Raw genomic sequence first — 20,398 nt, forward strand, 5'->3', positions numbered from 1 at the left:
CTCTTATTTATTATGTCAGACAAACAGATATAGACATATAATACTGCTTCCCAGCTATGTATATACCATTTAAAAATAAATTTTATTGAGATACAATTTATGTAAAATAATTCACTTCAGCTGTAGAGTTTTATGAATTATTGCAAATACATAAAACTTTGTAACAACCACCATAATTGAGATACAGAAAACATCACCACCACAAAATGTTTCCTATGTTCCTTCCCATTCAATTCTGTATCCTCTGAATAATTCTGAGTTCAGGTAAATATTGGTCGGCTTTCTATTTCTAGACTATATTTAACTTTTGAAGAGCTTTATATAAGTGCACAAAACACAGAAATTATATAAGTGGAATTATATAGTATGTACTCTTATATACACATAAATCAGCTTTTTATACTTACCCATTTTGTTGCATGAATCAGTGGTTTGTCCCCTTTTATTGCTACAGTATTCCATTGTATGGCTATATGAATATATCATATTTTATCCAATCACCTGTGGATATTTCAGTTGTTTTCAAGTTTTGATAATTATGAGCAAAACTTCTATAAATAGCATGCAAATACAAGGTCTGTGAAAACATTTTGTCATTTTTCTTGGATAAGAATTACCAAATTCCAAGAGTGAAACTGTTGGGACATAAATGTAATAGATGTTTACATTTCTAAGAAATCACCAAATATCTTCCAAAATGATTGCATCATTTGCATATGAATTTGCATGTTTTATTTTCATACAAACCTACATAATGGCTACCAGTAAAAAATTCAAAGCTTCAAGAAAGTAACTGTATACATTTAGGGTGAACTCTGCTTTATGCATTTGTGTCCCTCAGTATGCAGCAGAGAAAATATATAGACCACACAGAAAAGGCAGTTCATGAACAATACAAATTTGGCATGTAAATGAATGAATGAATTTTCCCAAATGATTGACTTAAAATATAATTCATAGAACAGATATGATGAATAAATGACACAATATGTATCAAGTACTCAGTCCAGTACTTGGCTCATACTAGAAGTTTAGTATATTTATTATTCTATAAATGCAATGTGCTCATGGAAAATAAAACTGGTATCATTAAATTTGCTAGAACACCACATACCACCTTTAAAATTTCTAAGTTATAAAATATGTCTTACTGTATCCAATGGGGTTTTTTAGTGGCTAAGATATATTTCCATGGAGGCTCCTAGTACCATATTACTTTTATTCTTCTAAAACTGAGTAAATGTGAAATACAACATTAAATGCTTTCATGCCTCTGTAATTTTATTAATGAATTAACAAAATGCAAGCATTTGCTCAATCACCATAATTATGTCTATAACAAATGAGAGAATTTATAGAATCAAAATTCTTACTGATGCTTTTGAAATTATAACGACTGTGATAAAGAACCTTGAAAAAAAATGATTTGTTTTAGTTGTCAGGAATTGTTGGCTTGGAATACTGAAACTGTATATATAATAATTATTTCTAAAGAAAGGAAGAGTAAGTAGTTAAGAATAAAATCTAGTCGCCTAATTACTAGGTTGCAGTGGCAGCTAGCTATTTGTTGTTACTGATGTAATCATCTGAGAGCAGTGATGTGCAGAAGGGACCACATCTCCCTTTGGAAAGCTTTCCTGATACTTCCACAGGTGGCTCCAACCTCTGGAGAAGTGGTGGGGCTTGTTGGGAGTGATGGAGATAGGAAACAGGGGTTTGTTTGAAGGAGATAAGTGAGATCTGCCAAAAATCAAAAGTATAGCATCTTAGAGAATCAAAGGCCACCTCAATACTGGAACTGATTTTTTTTTTTTTTTTAAAGAGAGGCATTAATGTGGAACAAATATTTAGTTTGTGAAGTCATCATAGCAATTTCCTCTAAGGTGAGACATTTCTGAAGTATTTTATTATAATTTTTCTTAACCTTTCCAGTCTTCTGGGAAATCCCTTTCAAAGAAGAATGGCAGGAAAGAAGTGTGGTGAATGAATTAAAAGGCAACATTACCGAGGGATTTCTCACCTTCACTGAAGAGGTGCATTTGTCCATCCACCTGTTCATCCGTTCACACTTGTTAAATGTTCCCTTACTGAGTGCCAGTTATTTGACAGGCTCTCTGCCAGCCACTATAGACAGAAATGTGAATATGAAAAGCACAGAGGAGCTCCCAGCCTAGGAGGGGTGACTCATGCAAACTGCCAATGATAATGCAGTGTGCTTGTTGCTGTTCAGTCATTAAGTCGTGTGTGACTCTTTGTGACCCCAGGGACTGTAGCATGCCAGGCTTCCCTGCCCTTCACTATCTCCCGGAGTATGCTCAGATTCATGTCCATTGAGTTGATGATGCTATCTAACCATCTCATCCTCTGCTGCCCCCTTCTCTTTTTGCCTCCAATCTTTTCCAGCATCAGGGTGTCAGCTGCTATAATTGAGCCGTGCACGCGTTTTAAAAGGTGGACAACGTTAGGAGTGATTAATTCTATGTGAAATGGTGTGGCGTAAACTCATAAGACCAAGGAGAAGTTCAACAGGACTCAGATCCAGGAGAAATAAAAAAAAAGCTATAAACTGTTGGATAAATAGCCCCTGACCAACGAGCTAGGATACAGGGAAGGTATCAAGCATGGAAAGTTGTCAGTGGACAGCAGGAGGTGCCACGTTTCTCTCTGAGGTCGTCCCATGGTGAACACTACTCTATGACACACACATGCTGTACTTGACTCTAGAAGGTGTGAGGTACATGGTGATGATGTAAAATTCACATCTTACTGTGAGTCTGGGCCAAAGAGTTTGAAAGCCACTCTGATGAAGAGAAGATGTGCAACTCCAGCATCCTAGCATCCCTGGGCAAAGGCACTAGCTTTGTAGACCTTGCAGCCTCTTGGCAGTCACAGCCAGTGTTAATGTTCAGGTTACTTCTGAGTTTTAGCCAAATGATTTAGTCGATTTAAGAATGAAAGAGAAAGGTAAGTGTATGCAAAAGAGTAAGATGTCAGTCTTCAAGGGCACAAAACACATAAATTAAATTTTTATTTGTGCACCTCCTTATTCGAAGCATTGTGGGGAGCAAAGATAAAGAGTACAGGGTCCCATGTTCCCAAATGGTTTATAGCCCAATGGGTGAGACAAGCAAACACAAGTTATGAGTTACAATATGACCTTGTAAGTTCAACAACAGAAATGTGAAGAAGCACAGTGAGCTGCTCAGTTGTACATAAGAGCGGCCATCAGCTTGGCCGGGAAGATGAAGAAAGTTCATGGAGGAGTCGGTCCTGGACCTGAAACTCGAGAGCAGGAAGAGGAGAGAAGGTTTCAGCTGAGGCAAGAATGTGTCTAACAAAGTGAAGGGGTGGGAGGGTGGAGCATGTATGTAGAACTATGGGTTGTTCCACCTTACTCGTGACCACGTTTCCTAGTAATAAGAATGTCTTTGGGAATCAGCATTCTATTTTTTCTTTCCTACAACATCCTAACAGTTGAAGACATGCTGGACCTTACCAAAATAGCTGTATTCTCCTAGGCTGCATTGTGTATATGTAATTGAATACTAATGCAGCCAGAAAAAGAAAATTTCTACAATATTATGCCTATCCCTAAAAAATTCTGGCTGAATCAGCTTACCTAAGGGCTTAATGTACCTCAAAGATAGAACCCGAATTGACTGATCTTTTGCCTTCTGTGGGAGATGCTACAGGCAGCGACTTTCCTGGGTTTTATCTCAGTTAGGTTAGGGCAAGTGTTTGCCTCCTCTCCAGGGCAGAACAAGCCCTGGGGTTATCTTCTCCTCATCCTAGACAGACGGTTTTAACAACTTGTTTCAACAAGCAACATTAGCTTCTGGCAAACCAGGTTCAGCTTAATATGTAGTGATCTAGTGTCATTTTTAAAAATAATTAGTTCCATGCTCAGAGGAGCAGAGAGGCAAGGTGTGTGCGTAATGGAAAGGAAAGCCAGGAGTGTCCCATACATCAGCTGGATGATCCTGGACAATTTATTTCAATTCTCTGAGCCTCAGTTTCCTCATTTGTAAAATGAAGGTGTGGGAATAATTGACATGTTCTGATTTTAAATGTTTGATTTTTGAGGGTATTTTAGACTCTTCTTGAGAATCAAAAGAAACAATGTTTAGGGTTCAAGTAGCCCAGAGTCTTATTACAGCGTCTCTCCTATCCTGACATCTGGAGGGAACCAAAATGGAAAAAGTGGCTTTTCTCTCTGCAGTTGGATAAAGCTGTCCTCTGGACCCAGGCTGGGAAGTGAGACCCTCTGCTTGTGCCCCTGATATTTAATCCCATCAGTAAAACTGCATTTACTGGCAGCCTGCAAGGCTCTCTATCTGGCTTACCTCAGCGTGGAAAATGTCTAGGTTCTTGTGCACCACACACAAGGCCACTTGCTTGCGGAGACTGCAGAGGCTAAGAGCTGCATAAGGGAACAGAGCAGAAAACCCATATGATGTCAAAGATTCAAGCTCTTGGGGACCTGTAAACCCACTATACACATGCAGATGAATCCCCTTGAGAGTATAGGGTAATATCCCCTCTTTGGTGATAATCATTATATTTACTTTCTTTGCTTTCTCTTCTTGTGGCATGCATATTAATACAAGAGAAAACCAAAGCTCTGCGGATCTAATAATGTATATTTTAGGGATCTTTTGTTGAAAATTCACCTCTTTTATAGGTTACTTCCTTGACTGTGGTTAAGAAAATGCCAAATCCTGCTCCTGTCCTGTTGCTATAGTGATTATGAGAGATAAAAGCCACGCATGAAGTATTCAGGTGCAATTTTTATCAAACTAATGTTTAAATTAAACATGGATTTTAATTTATTTATTAAAATATTTGAAATCCGGTGAACACAGAGGCTGAAGCACTACTTTCCCAATTACCTCTGCCTTTCCCTTGATTGCTAGTTCATGCACACAGGTGCTTGCAGCGAGTGACTCGCTTGCATTTTCTTATTCTCAGGCAAGAACCACTGAGCCACGGTGAAGGCAGTTGAGTGACTGACTCAGCAGAAGGGACCATCTTTTTTCTTTTTCTTTTTGCACTAGTGATGGGGGCCATATAATTAATTTTAAATATTTAAAAATGCTTCTTTCCCTTCCCACTTGAGTTAGTCTCTCAGTTGCGTCCGACTCTTTGCGATCCCATGGACTGCAGATGACGAAGCTCCTCTGTCCGTGGGATTTCCCTGGCAAGAATACTGGAGTGGTTTGCCATTTCCTTCTCCAGGGGATCTTCCCAACCCAGGGATCAAACCCAGGCCTCCTGCACTATAGGCAAATTCCTTGCCAACTGAGCTATAGGGAAGCCCACTTAAACACTGGTTCAGTTTTCAGTTCAGTTCAGTCACTCAGTCGTGTCCAACTCTTTGCGACCGCATGAATCGCAGCACGCCAGGCCTCCCTGTCCATCACCAACTCCCGAAGTTCACTCAGACTCACGTCCATTGAGTCACTGATGCCATCCAGCCATCTCATCCTCTGTCATCCCCTTCTTCTCCTGCCCCCAATCCCTCCCAGCATCAGAGTCTTTTCCAATGAGTCAACTCTTTGCATGAGGTGGCCAAAGTACTAGAGTTTCAGCTTTAGCATCATTCCTTCCAAAGAAATCCCACGGCTGATCTCCTTCAGAATGGACTGGTTGGATCTCCTTGCAGTCCAAGGGACTCTCAAGAGTCTTCTCCAACACCACAGTTCAAAAGCATCAATTCTTTGGCGCTCAGCCTTCTTCACAGTCCAACTCTTGCATCCATACATGACCACAAGAAAAACCATAGCCTTGACTAGATGGACCTTTGTTGGCAAAGTAATGTCTCTGCTTTTGAATAGGCTATCTAGGTTGGTCATAACTTTTCTTCCAAGGAGTAAGCATCTTTTAATTTCATGGCTGCAGTCACCATCTGCAGTGATTTTGGAGCCCCCCAAAATAAAGTCTGAAACTGTTTCCACTGTTTCCCCATCTATTTCCCATGAAATGATGGGACCAAACAGTTTTAAAGTCACAGTAACTATGCTTTGGAAACTTGATTTTGTTTCTAGTTCCATGCCCCCATCAAGATTTGCTGATTATGCCATGTTTATCTTTCTAACCATATATTTCAAGACAGAATAAGTGAACCTACTGGTGTTAGGTCATAAATGTGGTCCTGTGTCAACTTCACACACAGGAGCAAGATTGGAGAATGAAACAGACGGCAGTAGGTGGCATGGAAGCTTTGCTTCGACAGCAGGTTGTCGCTTGGATATGGCAAATTTGGAAATTCATCCCCAGCCCCTTGCTCCATATCACATAGATGCTTTATCTTTGTAGGCCATACAGCCTCTGTTGTAACTGCTCACTTGTGCTCTCATAGCATGAAAGGAGTCATAGGCAATATATAAGTGAATATGCATGGCTGTGTTCCAATCAAACTTTTGTTTATAAACAATCAAACCTGAATTTCATGTGTCACAAACATTATACTCCTTTTGATTTTTTCCCCAAACATTTAAAAATGTAAAAACTATTCTTAGCTTATGGCCACTGAAATAACAGGCTGTGGGCTGATCTGGCTAGCAGGCTACTCTTTGCCATCCCCTAGCACGGAATGTTAAGACGGTGGAATCTGGGGTTAGATTGTCTTTGAATTCTAGACTCTTCCATTTTACCTGTTTTACCTTAAGTTATTAATTCCTCCCTGTCTTGGTTTCTTCATGTGTACAGTGAAGTTGGTAATAGTACCTAGTTGAGGAGTTCTTAAGGTTTAAATAGGGGGTAGATAGAGAATGATTAGAATTGTTCTTAACACAGTAGGAGCTCACTGATAGGAGTAATTCACATCCACACAGGACCTTGGGGAACTGGGGGAGATGCTGTAACCTGGTGGGACGGGATGAAATCAGTTGTAAGATCTGATATCCATGGAAAGAGCCAGCATGGCTTCCAGTGAGAGTACAATTGTCCCTCCTCTCTTCTGCAGTCACCAAGGCAAGAAGGCTGCCTTTCACTCACCTGCCTGGCCACCATCTATGGCCCATTTATGATAAATGCTTCTCTGTGGAAACAGCTGTTGGTGCTTTGCATGCCGGCACCTTCTGTCACATACAATTTAATCATTTTTATTTGCCTTCCACAGCACTTTCTAAGTGTTGACACGGTCATTTCAGGACTGGTCTCATCATTTTCGGATATTATGATGGCCATTTTTTATACCTCATAAATCCAGAGAGGCAGGTTCTTCTGAATATCACACAGCTGTTGTGCAGCAGAGAGCGCCCTCCCAGAGTTGTCCATGACAATACAGAGTTGTTTTTACGATGTTTGCCATGTCTCTCCTCATTTAACTGTTTCCATTTATTTCTGGTTCCTGATCCTTTAGGCGAGCTTAGAGCTGAGGAATTTTTGTTTTGAGAGGGAGGAATTTTTTTTTTTTTAATATCTGGAAGTTATCCTTCTGATGATTTTTCTTTTTTTGATGATGGTTTTCAAATTGTGAAAGTCAGAGTTTCCCCAGAGACCAAACCATAATGAGAATTTTTCAGTCACTGAATCGTGTCTGACTCTTTGCAATTTCATGGACTGCAGTACACCAGGCCTTCACTATCTCCTGGAGTTTGCCCAAGTTCATATCTATTGAATTGGTGATGCTATCCAACCATCTCATCCTCTGCCACCCTCTTGTCCTTTTGTCTTCAATCCTTCTGAATTAACTTTATTTTAAAGACACAAGCCATAGAAGAAATGATGTACCTTAATATTCTAACTTAGGAAAATCCAGGTGTCAATTTGGAGAATTTCATAATGGAGACCACTGACAACAGATTTTATTGTTTCTTAAAAATGGTGTCAGACATTTTCTATGATTAATGTTTTTATGTGTGTGATTCATATGAAAATTTTCTTAGGGGGAGTCTACTGAGTTGTGTTGTAATTTGTTCTGTTTCAAAAAAATATTCATTCAAATAGTAAAAACCTGGGTTCTGGAGTCAGTTCTAATCCTGGCCCCATCATTTACTACTTTGTGACTCTAAATGAGCTATTTATGCTCCCTTTGCTCAACTTTCTTCTCTGTAAAAAATGGGGGAGGGTGGTAATAGTCATGCCTATCTCACAGAATTGTAAAGAATAAAAGTCATAATTCATAAAAAGTGCTTAGACTGTTTCCTAGCACAAAATAAGAATTCAAGAAATGGTAGCCCTTTTTACTCTTTAATTAGTCATTAGGGAGTTCATTTGTCCCTGGTATGCTTAGACCTTGGCCCTGTTGACCTGAAAGAAATACAGTGTCACATATTTTTCCGGCAAAGATGGGCTTATTCAAGATCAGCAGAGAATTGCAATTCAGGCTCTGCAAGCATGGCAAGACACAAGCCAAGCACCCACAGGGTAAGGGAAAGAGCATGTTTTTATCGAGGGAAAAGAAGTCGGGAGGGTTGCAGTAAACACAGAATCCATGGCTGTTCATTGACTGAGTTGTTGCCAGGAAAGAAGAGTCTTTCTTCTTCCTCTTGGGCTCTGCTATCCTCACAGGGTGTGGGAGCTCCCTCTTCTGGTCTCTTAACTCTATTTTACAGAGGTTTCTGTTTATTAATTTTTTACAGCCCCCTTTACTTACCTATCTGTGTGACCTTGGGCAATTTGCTGTACTTCTCTGAGTCTCAGACATCTCATCTGTAACATAGAGATAATAAGTAATTACCTCATGTTGGTGTGAAGAGGAAATGAGTTAATATATCTGAAGCATCTAAATCAAGGTCTGACACAAAGGAATTGTTTAACAGTGTTGAAGTTAAGTGAAAAGTCACTCAGTTGTGTCCGACTCTCCATGGAATTCTCCAGGCCAGAATAAGCCAGGCCAGTAGGGTTCCCTTCCCCAGGGGATCTTCCCAACCCAGGGATCGAACCCAGGTCTCCAGCATTGTGGGCGGATTCTTTACCAGCTGAGCCACAAGGGAAGTCCAAAAATGCTGGAGTGAGTAGCCTATTCCTTTTCCAGTGGATGTTCCTGACTCAGGAATCGAACTGGGGTCTCCTGCATTGCAGGTGGAATCTTTACCAACTGAGCTATTGAAGTTTAACAGTATTAGGTCTTATCATATTTGTAATTTTAAGCTTCTATTCATGTTCTGAAAGTCAAAATATAATGTCATGCCAGACACAAAAGTGCTCTTCACATCTTGTGCAACTTGCAGGACTCCTAGAGATTTTCCCTTGAACTCCCTACAGTGAGTTCATACTGAGCATCTCAAAATTTTTTTAAGGAAATTTTCTCAATGCATCAGATTAACACTTTGAAACAGGAGGAAAAAAGCAAATAATAGGAATAAAGGAAAAGCGACAGTTGAAATCCATTTAAAAAATACACCCCAAAATAGTCTTTCATCTAGGATTTGAAAGAATTCTGTTTTGTGCATTAAGGTTTCCCTTCAGTCTGATTCAAGCTCATGATATGAGTGACTTTTAGGTACTGCTTGTACAATGCTCATAATCAGAAAGAAGTGTTATACATGAGGCATATGCAGGAATGTCTTTCCTGAAAACAAATGTATCCTTTTGAAGACGAGTGAAGGGAACAGCCATGGCCAAGGCCAGCCACACCAGCACATCCAGCCTGTGATCATGTGTTGCAAAGTGCCTAAACAGACGACCAAGAACCCACTTGAACTCTTCAAATTCTGGTCTACCTGAAAATAAAGAAAAATATTTCTGATCAGTATTAATATTTTCCATAGCTATTCACAAGTCTGAATTCACATACTCGTGCAAAACCCCAAATGCAAATGAACATTTCGAAAGCACATGGACAGTTTTCTGGCCAGCATGATTGATCAGTCTACTGTCCTGGGCTCTCGTGAGTCCTGGAGCCCAAGGGACCCATCCACAGTAGGCTTTGTGGCTAGAGCAGATGGCAGTCTTATTTCTACATGGCGGTTTGGGGATAACCATTCTGTTCTTAATGGAGAATAAAAAGAGATTTAATACATTCAGTAAAGGCTGTAATTAAATAATTTGAAGATCTTTAAAACTATCCAATAACTGATTCTACTTTTTCAATTTGTTCCCTCAAACTAAATTTGACCTGTCAAGCTTACTCAACTTTATGTATATTGGGTTATTGAAGGGAAGAAGTAAAATAAAATCATTCCAAAGCATAGAGCTTAGACTGCATAGTCGTGAAGGCAAGCTAATGAGAATCTAGAGATGGCCTTAAATTTCTCAGGAATCACGGTTACTACAGTTCATGGGGTTGCAAAGAGTCAGATACAATTTAGTGACTAAACAACAATAGCAACAAACTTTTGATTTGTCTTTAAACCAGGAATGCTAATTTAGAAATGCCTTCTTCTGCTCTTTATTTACATTATTGAGACTCTGTAATTTTTAAAAGATGTAAAACAGTAATTACAAAGCTGCTACATTTTTATTTTTATAAAAACAGGAAGTACTTGGTTGTTCAGATTTAACTGAATTGCTTAAGACTATTTTGTGAGTCTTAATTTGCCAAATTCAGACTTAAATTGAAGAAAGTAGGGAAAACCACTAGACCATTCAGGTATGACCTAAATCAAATCCCTTATGATTATACAGTGGAAGTGAGAAATAGATTTAAGGGCCTAGATCTGATAGATAGAGTACCTGATGAACTATGGAATGAGGTTCGTGACATTGTCCAGGAGACAGGGATCAAGACCATCCCCATGGAAAAGAAAGGCAAAAAAGCAAAATGACTGTCTGGGGAGGCCTTACAAATAGCTGTGAAAAGAAGAGAAGCGAAAAGCAAAGGAGAAAAGGAAAGATATAAACATCTGAATGCAGAGTTCCAAAGAATAGCGAGATAAGAAAGCCTTCTTCAGTGATCAATGCAAAGAAATAGAGGAAAACAACAGAATGGGAAAGACTAGGGATCTCTTCAAGAAAATCAGAGATAACAAAGGAACATTTCATGCAAAGATGGGCTCGATAAAGGACAGAAATGGTATGGCCCTAACACAAGCAGAAGATATTAAGAAGAGATGGCAAGAATACACAGAAGAACTGTACAAAAAAGATCTTCACAACCCAGATAATCACGATGGTGTGATCACTGACCTAGAGCCAGACATCCTGGAATGTGAAGTCAAGTGGGCCTTAGAAGGCATCACTATGAACAAAGCTAGTGGAGGTAATGGAATTCCAGTTGAGCTATTCCAAATCCTGAAAGATGATGCTGTGAAAGTGCTGCACTCAATATGCCAGCAAATTTGGAAAACTCAGCAGTGGCCACAGGACTGGAAAAGGTCAGTTTTCATTCCAATCCAAAGAAAGGCAACACCAAAGAATGCTCAAACTACTGCACAATTGCACTCATCTCACACGCTAGTAACGTAATGCTCAAAATTCTCCAAGCCTGGCTTCAGCAATACGTGAACCATGAACTTCCTGATGTTCAAGCTGGTTTTAGAAAAGGCAGAGGAGCTAGAGATCAAATTGCCAACATCCGCTGGATCATGGAAAAAGCAAGAGAGTTCCAGGAAAACATCTATTTCTGCTTTATTGACTATGCCAAAGCCTTTGACTATGTGGATCACAATCAACTGTGAAAAATTCTGAAAGAGATGGGAATACCAGACCACCTGATCTGCCTCTTGAGAAATTTGTATGCAGGTCAGGAAGCAACAGTTAGAACTGGACATGGAACAACAGACTGGTTCCAAATAGGAAAAGGAGTACGTCAAGGCTGTATATTGTCACCCTGTTTATTTAACTTATATGCAGAGTACATCATGAGAAATGCTGGACTGGAAGAAACACAAGCTGGAATCAAGATTGCTGGGAGAAGTATCAACAACCTCAGATATGCAGATGACACCACCCTTATGGCAGAAAGTGAAGAGGAACTAAAAAGCCTCTTGATGAAAGTGAAAGTGGAGAGTGAAAAAGTTGGCTTAAAGCTCAACATTCAGAAAACGAAGATCATGGCATCTGGTCCCATCACTTCATGGGAAATAGATGGGGAAACAATGGAAACAGTGGCAGACTTTATTTTTCTGGGCTCCAAAATCAGTGCAGATGGTGACTGCAGCCATGAAATTAAAAGACGCTTACTCCTTGGAAGGAAAGTTATCACCAACCTAGACAGCATATTCAAAAGCAGAGACATTACTTTGCCAACAAATGTTCATCTAGTCAAGGCTATGGTTTTTCCTGTGGTCATGTATGGATGTGAGAGTTGGACTATGAAGAAGGCTGAGCACTGAAGAATTGATGCTTTTGAACTGTGGTGTTGGAGAAGACTCTTGGGTGTCCCTTGGACTGCAAGGAGATCCAACCAGTCCATTTTGAAGGAGATCAGTCCTGGGATTTCTTTGGAAGGAATGATATTAAAGCTGAAACTCCAGTACTTTGGCCACCTCATGAGAAGAGTTGACTCATTGGAAAAGACTCTGATGCTGGGAGGGATTGGGGGCAGGAGGAGAAGGGGACGACAGAGGATGAGATGGCTGGATGGCATCACTGACTCGATGGATGTGAGTCTCAGTGAACTCCAGGAGTTGGTGATGGACAGGGTGGCCTGGCGTGCTGTGACTCATGGGGTCGCAAAGAGTAGGACACGACTGAGAGACTGATCTGATCTGATCTCATCTGATTTTGTGAGGTAAAAACAGAAGTTTAATGTTTGTGCTTATTTGTTTGCCATTACCATATTCCTCTTCTGGTTGCTCCCATGGATCTTACTCCCACAGTTAAAATTACTTAAACCCCAACTGAAGCTTCAGTCCTGCCTTAGGCCCTGTGATGTGGAGCTGTATTTAGTCCCTCCCTTTGCTGGTGAGAAAACTGAGACAAGGGGATGGTAAGAAACTCACCCAGGATTGTCTAGTGCATCTGGAGCGCAGCTTGGATTTGAACTTGGGGGCTCTGTCCTCAGAGCCTGGGCTCTTAATCATATTCTCTGGGTCTTCCCAAGGCCTAACTTGGAGAACAGACTCATTCTTCGGGTCTTTCTTTAACAAAGCAGGACGGAAAAAAAGAAGCACGCATGAAAGTGGCAAAACAAAACAAAACCCCACAAAAATCAAGGAATGAAAAAAATTGGTACAATCTCTGTTGAATTCTAAAATATGAACTCCCAAACTGTTTGGAACTGTAGCAGCCACCATGCTTGCCTTCTGACCCCAAGGCACTTTGAAGGGATATGGCATTCCCTGGGATGCATAAATGCCACCACATTTGTGAGACATTAGTCTATGACACTGTAGTCACACTTTATATATAGTAATTAGCAGGGCTAAGTGACAAGCAAATTTTGACATACCAACTTTCTCTCTCTCTCTCTCTCTTTAAAATGCCTGAGGGAGATGGCAGTAAAAGCAAAGATAGAACATTATATTGGTTTCATTAAGGTTATGCTTTGTCTGGTAAAACTTTCTTAATAATAAAGACAAAAATGTTTGATGAAGTGTTTTTGATCAGGTGGATGAATAATTATCTTTTGTGGCTGGGTAGTTCAAGCTCACATGCTGTGATATTAAATAGACACTAATTCTGTGACCAAAGTCAAGCTTGCATAGCTTCCTCTATTTCTGCAGGTCCTCAGAATTCTTACTAAATTTTTCTTCTTAGAGCCCCTTCCTTCTATTAACTACAAAAATGCACTCTGGTAAACTAATGAACCCCTGTACTCTCCAAAACTTCCATGGTGGGAAAGCTGTGGAGAGAATCGCCTGTTAACGCAGGAGATACAAGAAACGTGGATTTGATCCCTGGGGCAGGAAGATCCCCTGGAGAAGGAAATGGCAATCCACTCCAGCATTCTTGCCTGGGAAATCCCATGGACAGAGGAGCCTGGCAAGCTATAGTCCTTGAGGTCACAAAGAATCAGACATGGCTTAACAACTAAACAGCAGCAACAAAACTCTTCACAATCTGGTTCATATGATGGTTTCATGTGGATCTCGATATGCCAGCCCATCTACAGCCCTGTCTGAATCAGTCTCCAGTTTCTGTGGTGCCAGGCACCTGTGTTCCCACTGAGTCTAACACTTTGCACAACTTTCAAGTAATTAACGTTCCATGAGTTTGATGGAAATATTTGGGTTTCTGTATTATCTCCACTGCTTCAGCTTAAGAGTTTGAGAACTTTCTTTGTAATAATCATATTGTAACTGTAGAGCTCCAAATGTCTTTGTCAAAAACTTTGAATGAAGTCACCTACCACAAAATTAGCGGTTGTAAAGCCCACCATTATACTTGATAATATTCTCATCCCTAGGGAGGAAAGCTATATCTAGTCTTGGTTAGTATGCTTTGTGTAAGGAGAATTTCTTCTTAGAAATTGTGGCAGAAAATGCTGTTTGCTTCCCCATATTCATTTTCCCTTGAACAACATGCTTAGCTCTGGGCTATGATTCTCAACTTTTGTTGAAGCTCTGAGATACAAGTGGAAATGGCTTTTCAGAATTTCTAGGAAAGTTTCAAGAAAGCTGTAAGGGATCTGGGAGATAAGCTCTTTGAGTTTTATTTCTTCCTGAAAAGTAAGTGTGATGGTTGGAGATCTAGAAGCTTTCACGGGTCATAAAGTAACTTGGAAGATGCTAAGACTTATTGATAGAAAAAGCCTGGATTTCTGATGACCATGGACAGACCAGCTCTAGACCTTTTGCTTTTTCTGTGAGAAAGAAATAAATTTTATTTTATTTAAGACATGATTTTGTTTGTTTGCTTTGGTTAAAATTTGCAGACAAATGCATTTCTAACCAAGAGAGAAGTTAAGTGAATATCTAATTAAATTTTAAGTGGCATGGTATAGCGAGAAGTTAATAGGAATTCAGCAGTACTGTCATTATCTTTATAAAAGAAAGAAACATTTTTCCTCAAGTTTCTAGTCTGAATTAGGGTGGATTGTTAATAACTGACAAAGTAGGAATGCAACTCAAAGTTTTCATGACCAATTAATTGGACAATATGAAAGTAAGCTTTGTAATGTGCCGGCTTGCCCAGGGTAAGCTATATTTCTGATTCCCTTTTCTGTACATTTGTAGACTGGGGGGGCCACCAGAAAGAACCTGTAGGGTATGTGGAAGACAGGAGTGAAGCCGAAGCTATTCTGTAACTTATACAATGTGTCACATACCTGCTAGTTCAAGTCATCATTGTGAGGCAGCCGCCGGGCCGACAGCTACTCCCCTGCCTCTGGATCCTTTTTCAGTGTCTCTGAATCCTGGACCAGGCTTGTGCATTCAACTCCATGATGAAAGGCCTAGATTTTTGCAGATACCCACACCATCAAGGTCAAAGGCAATAGGAAATGATACAGGCTTCAGTTCTTTGTGGATTCCAAGTTATATTTATAGATTCCAACTCTTTTGGGGTCTCCCACTTTATCTCCATCTTCCCATCCTGATTGGCTAATGAGTGGACTTCGAGCTCTAACGTCAGATGCAAAGACAAAAACCTTAGAGGGACCACTTAATTTGCTCTCACAAATGTAGAAGGTCAAGTCCCTCTGACAAATCCCTTCATATTATGGGTTCCTCTAGTGCTTCTGTTTATCTGATTGAATCTCAACTGATGCAGTGATATCAATATAATTAGTATCAGTACATTTCCAAAATAGCCTGAAATTTAAGAAGAATAAGTAAATGAAAGGTGGACCAATTAGGGATGAAATATGAAATATAGAATATAATTAGACAGAAGTAGAAAAGGAGTCCTGAATGCCATTCTTGATTTCATTAATTAATTCAACAAATATTAATTAGGTGACATATAAGTGTTCTAAATTAAAACAATGGGCAACATATTTGGTCCTTGCCAACCTGATACCTGCTCTGGGAACTAGTGATACAGCCATGAGCCTGACAAATACCCCTGTCCTCATGAAGCTTACATTCAAGTTGGTTGAGGCAACCAATAAACATATAAATACATTAACTAAAGATGCATATTTTGTGTCATAATAAGTGAAACAAAAAAACCAAGTAGAGGTAATAGCCCTTCATTGCATGGTGGGAAGTAGCAGGGATTTAGAGATAATATGGGCAGTGTGGCTGCCCCGTGGTAGAGCTCTCATAAACTACAGTTTTTGTTGTTGGCCTTATTAGAGTTGTGGCATTCCATATACATATACATATATATATGTAATCTAAAAAATACAACAAACTAGTGAGCGACTATAACAAAAAGGAAGCAGACTGGCAGATATAAAGAACAAACTAGTGGTGAGTGGTGGGGAGAGAGGAGGAGGGAGGGGCAGACAGAGGCAGGGAGTGAGAGGCACAAACCACTAGGTATAAAACCAGCTGCAAGGATATGTGGTACAACCCAGGAACAGAGTCAGTATTTTATAATGACTATAAATGGAGTACAGCCTTTAACAATTGTGGAACACTGTACTATACACCTACAACATATAATATTGTATAGCACTTACACTTTATTTTTTTATTTATTTTTTTAAGTTTTTTTTTAAATTTTATTTTATTTTTAAACTTTACATAATTGTATTAGTTTTGCCAAATATGAAAATGAATCCGCCACAGGTATACATGTGTTTATACTTTAATTAAAATTTTTTTTTAAAAGAAGGGGGAAGATGTGATAAAAATCCATGGAAGGGGAGTCATTAGAACTCAGTAGTAACTGATGACTCTTTGTTTAAAGGAGGACAGAGTAAAGGGATTTGAATTTTGGCCTCCAGAATATGAGGAATTTAAACAAAATAAAGAAATAGTTCTCCTATTGGTACAATAGTAAAAGAAAACCTTCATTAAGGAAGAGAACCAAACAGGATAAAGCTGTCTGGAATGTGGCAAGAAGAGTGTATATGAGCAAAGGGAGGAATGTGAGAACCTCCATGAGGTCAACCCAGGGTACTGCCAAATCCGGATCTCTGAAGAGCCCTAATAAGAAATTTAAACAAGGTGAAGACTGACTGATTGAATCACTTTTGTTTGGAGAGACTCAACTTCAAGCCTGTATAACATCATGATCTCCTGATTCTCGGATGATGCTTCTGCTGGTGTCTGGACTGGGCCATGAAGGAAATCAGGAAGGCAGCCTGAGTGTGGTGTGGCTCAGCTAATCGTGGCCCTGGGGCAATGGAATAATATGTGAGACTGGACATGGGCACCAAGCTTTGTATCTGCCTTGTAGGCTTCCCTGAAGCCATGCACCCTCCTGAGTAGTTGTTCCCATTTGCCCTTAATAAATAAATAAACAAGGTGGAAGAAAGGGAAAAGATCGAATTACTGTCTTTAAGACACTTATTTTTCCAATAAAGAAAACTCAGTGGTAGGTGCTATGTTGTTAAAAGAATTAAAGAAAATGTTCAGCAATTAATAAAACCAAATGAGATATGATGGGCTTCATTTCAGCAGGAGATATAATAATGATAATTGCACTTTCAATAATTGTACAGAGCAAGAAATCACTGATCATTTCCCCTTGTGTGGTAAAAGTTGACTCTCACCGCAGAACTAGAGAGGGAGTAGGGGAGGGTGGGGCAGCAGCGCTGGCAGAGCCTGAGTGGAGCTGGGGGCTGCTCTCCCCAGGTGTCACCATGACCACAGATGATACTGACAGGTGTCTGAGTGAGACATCCTCAGTGATACTCACTTTTTTACTGAATTATGTGGAAACCAATTCTTCAGCTTTCTAATGGAGAAACTATTGATGTCCTGGTAACGTCTTTGAAGAAGACAAGCTATGGAAAGGGTTTGAAGCACTGAGGAATCAAATTATTAACTCAAATAGTCAGAATGGAAGACACTGAGATAGAGACAGAGGCTGTTTTCACTGACCCTGGTACGTAACTGAAATGTCAAAAGTGCTGATGCTCAAATTGGGAAGAGAAGTTACTGAAGACTAAACACATTAAAAACCTGGAAATGACTTGGGACTAAGGTTTTCAACAGGCAAACCTACTAAGCTTAGATTAGAACCTCTCCTTGAGTTAAAGGGAGAGACTAAGCACAGTATTCTTTAGAATAGCCTTGCTTGACACTGACTCTGGGCCCCTACCCAAAAGCATTTATAATACCCAATACCCTCTCTGAGGGCAGTAACTACCTTTATTCAATAGCTTGTTCTTAGTGCCTAGCTTTGTGATTTACTGACAGTCATAGAATGGTAAAATACTGATACTTTTTAGAATGCTTGCATTGTGCCAGGAATTGTTCTATACTCTTCTCCGTATCCAACCACGTGGTCCTCATAACAGTCCCATGCGGGAGGTGCGATTATTATTCCCATTTTACAGACGCAGGGATATATGCATGGTGAGGCTACGTAACGGGCTTAAGGTCATACAACTCATAAAGGGATGGTCAGAAATAAGTTTTCAGAAGCTTGGTGCCTACCAAGCATGTCATTCAGCTTATGGAAAAATGGTCATCCTAGAAAAATGTCTTTTATAAGTATATGTGAAATTCTCACTGGCAAGAGCAGTACTTAAAACAATCTCTTCTGACTTTTCCTTTTTGAGCTGAGAAGATATTTGTAGTTCAAATGTTAAAAGGATGATTTGGGTTCTCTCATGACAGAGTATTCTAATACCAGAAGAGATGTGAATTCTTACTACTGTATTGACTAAGCATAAAATAAAGTTGCTTATAGATATTTTATGCTAAACATAAAATAAAGCTGGATATGAAATATCTCTATGAAAGAACAACACTTTCACGTATAACACTTCATTTTAACTTCCGAATTTTAGTAACCATCATGAATTCATAGGAGTACCATTTAGTACTAAATTTTAAGAAAAGATAACATATATAAAATTTTCTTCATCAAGACTCTGTCTGTATAACCATTACTATATTTGACCTTCATAACAGCCCTAATATAATGAAGACCAATATTTCAATTTCTTTATATAAATGACAACCTTGCATGTTTGATTGACTTGCTGAAATCACAGGATGGAAGGCAAAACAGGATATTATTGGAAAGCTGCAATTCTGAGTCCAATGCCATTTTCACGGCCCTTCATTTTCTAATGGTTTGGAATATTTTAAAAACAGTTGCAATGCATTTGTTCAACATGAATGATGCAGAAATACCAAGCGTCCCAATTTGTCTGGGATCAAGGAGCTCTGTGGGCATGGGCCTTTCAGTGCTTAAATCTAGAAAGTCTCCAAAAAACTGGAACTACTGGGTTACCTTCTGTAAATCTAGTTGTTCATATAATTCAGAAGAAACGGAAACAACAACAGTTGCTGGCTTTAATGGCCATGTGTATTTCTAGGGGGAAAAAAAAGCCATGGAAAGATTAGCATACCATTACGTGGGCTGTGACTAAAAGTGAATTAATAAATAAATGAGAATATTATCCACATTAAAAGCTGGGAGAAAAACATGTGGCAAAGTGTGAATGCTCCTCTTTCAACTCATTCAAAACACATAATCATAAATGTAGGGGCATGGAAAAGCTTTGAGTAGAGGGAAGATGGTGACAAGTGAGTGAAATATTGTTCAGAGGACAAATCCATGTGACAGTTCTACCTCCTCACCCGTTTTCTTGAAAAAAGCTATAATTTATTCTGTACATTATTCTTTTTTGAAAGGAATTTTGTTGAGGTAGATTTTCCATATAGTCAAAGGTTTTTGACTATATGGTTTTTCAGTAGTTTCAAAGGTTTTTCCAGTAGTCAGGTATGGCTGTGAGAATTGGACCCTAAAGAAGGCTGAGTGCTGAAGAATTGATGTCTTTCAATAATTGGAAAAAGGGAGAGGCTAAAGGTGAATTTATTATAGCAATAGCTAAATTCCTGTAGAAAGGTTCCTTATGATAATTGATATTCAAGATGAAGTGAGAGAATGTTCTCTGCCTTTGTGATTATATAAAGAGCTATCGGTGCCATTTTTTCCTGTAAAATGACATTTAAAAATGAACCATTATAAACAGAGCAAGTATATTCATTCTGGATCTCTTCTGTTCAGAGTACTTTGCATAGACTTTTCTACACAAATGGGTAATGCAAGACATTTTCCCATGACAATGAAGTAGCCTCTTTATTCTGAAGGAAAGAATAATACTTATGGGTGAGTACTAGAAATAAAGTGAAAATATTAGTCACTCAGTCATGTCTGACTCTTTGCAACCCCATGGATTGTAGCTCATCAGGCTCCTCTGTCTATGGAATTCTCCAGGCAAGAATACTGGAGTGGGTTGCCATTTCCTTCTATAGGGGTCTTCCCAAACCAGGGATTGAACCGAGGTCTCCTGCATTGCAGGCAGATTCTTTATCATCTGAGCCACCAGGGCAGACCCAACTAGGATTAAAGTTGCTACATATTTCAAGCCACTAACTTCATGTTTTTAAATGCTTATATAGGACTTGAACTCTGTGGGTTTGTAAGACAGAACAGAAGTTTTGGAGTTGGACAGACTTGGATTCAAATTCTGGTTGCTCCTGGTTGTGTCACTGGT

This window comes from Bos taurus, chromosome 14, assembly GCF_002263795.3.
Source record: "Bos taurus isolate L1 Dominette 01449 registration number 42190680 breed Hereford chromosome 14, ARS-UCD2.0, whole genome shotgun sequence".
Lineage (NCBI taxonomy): Eukaryota > Metazoa > Chordata > Mammalia > Artiodactyla > Bovidae > Bos > Bos taurus.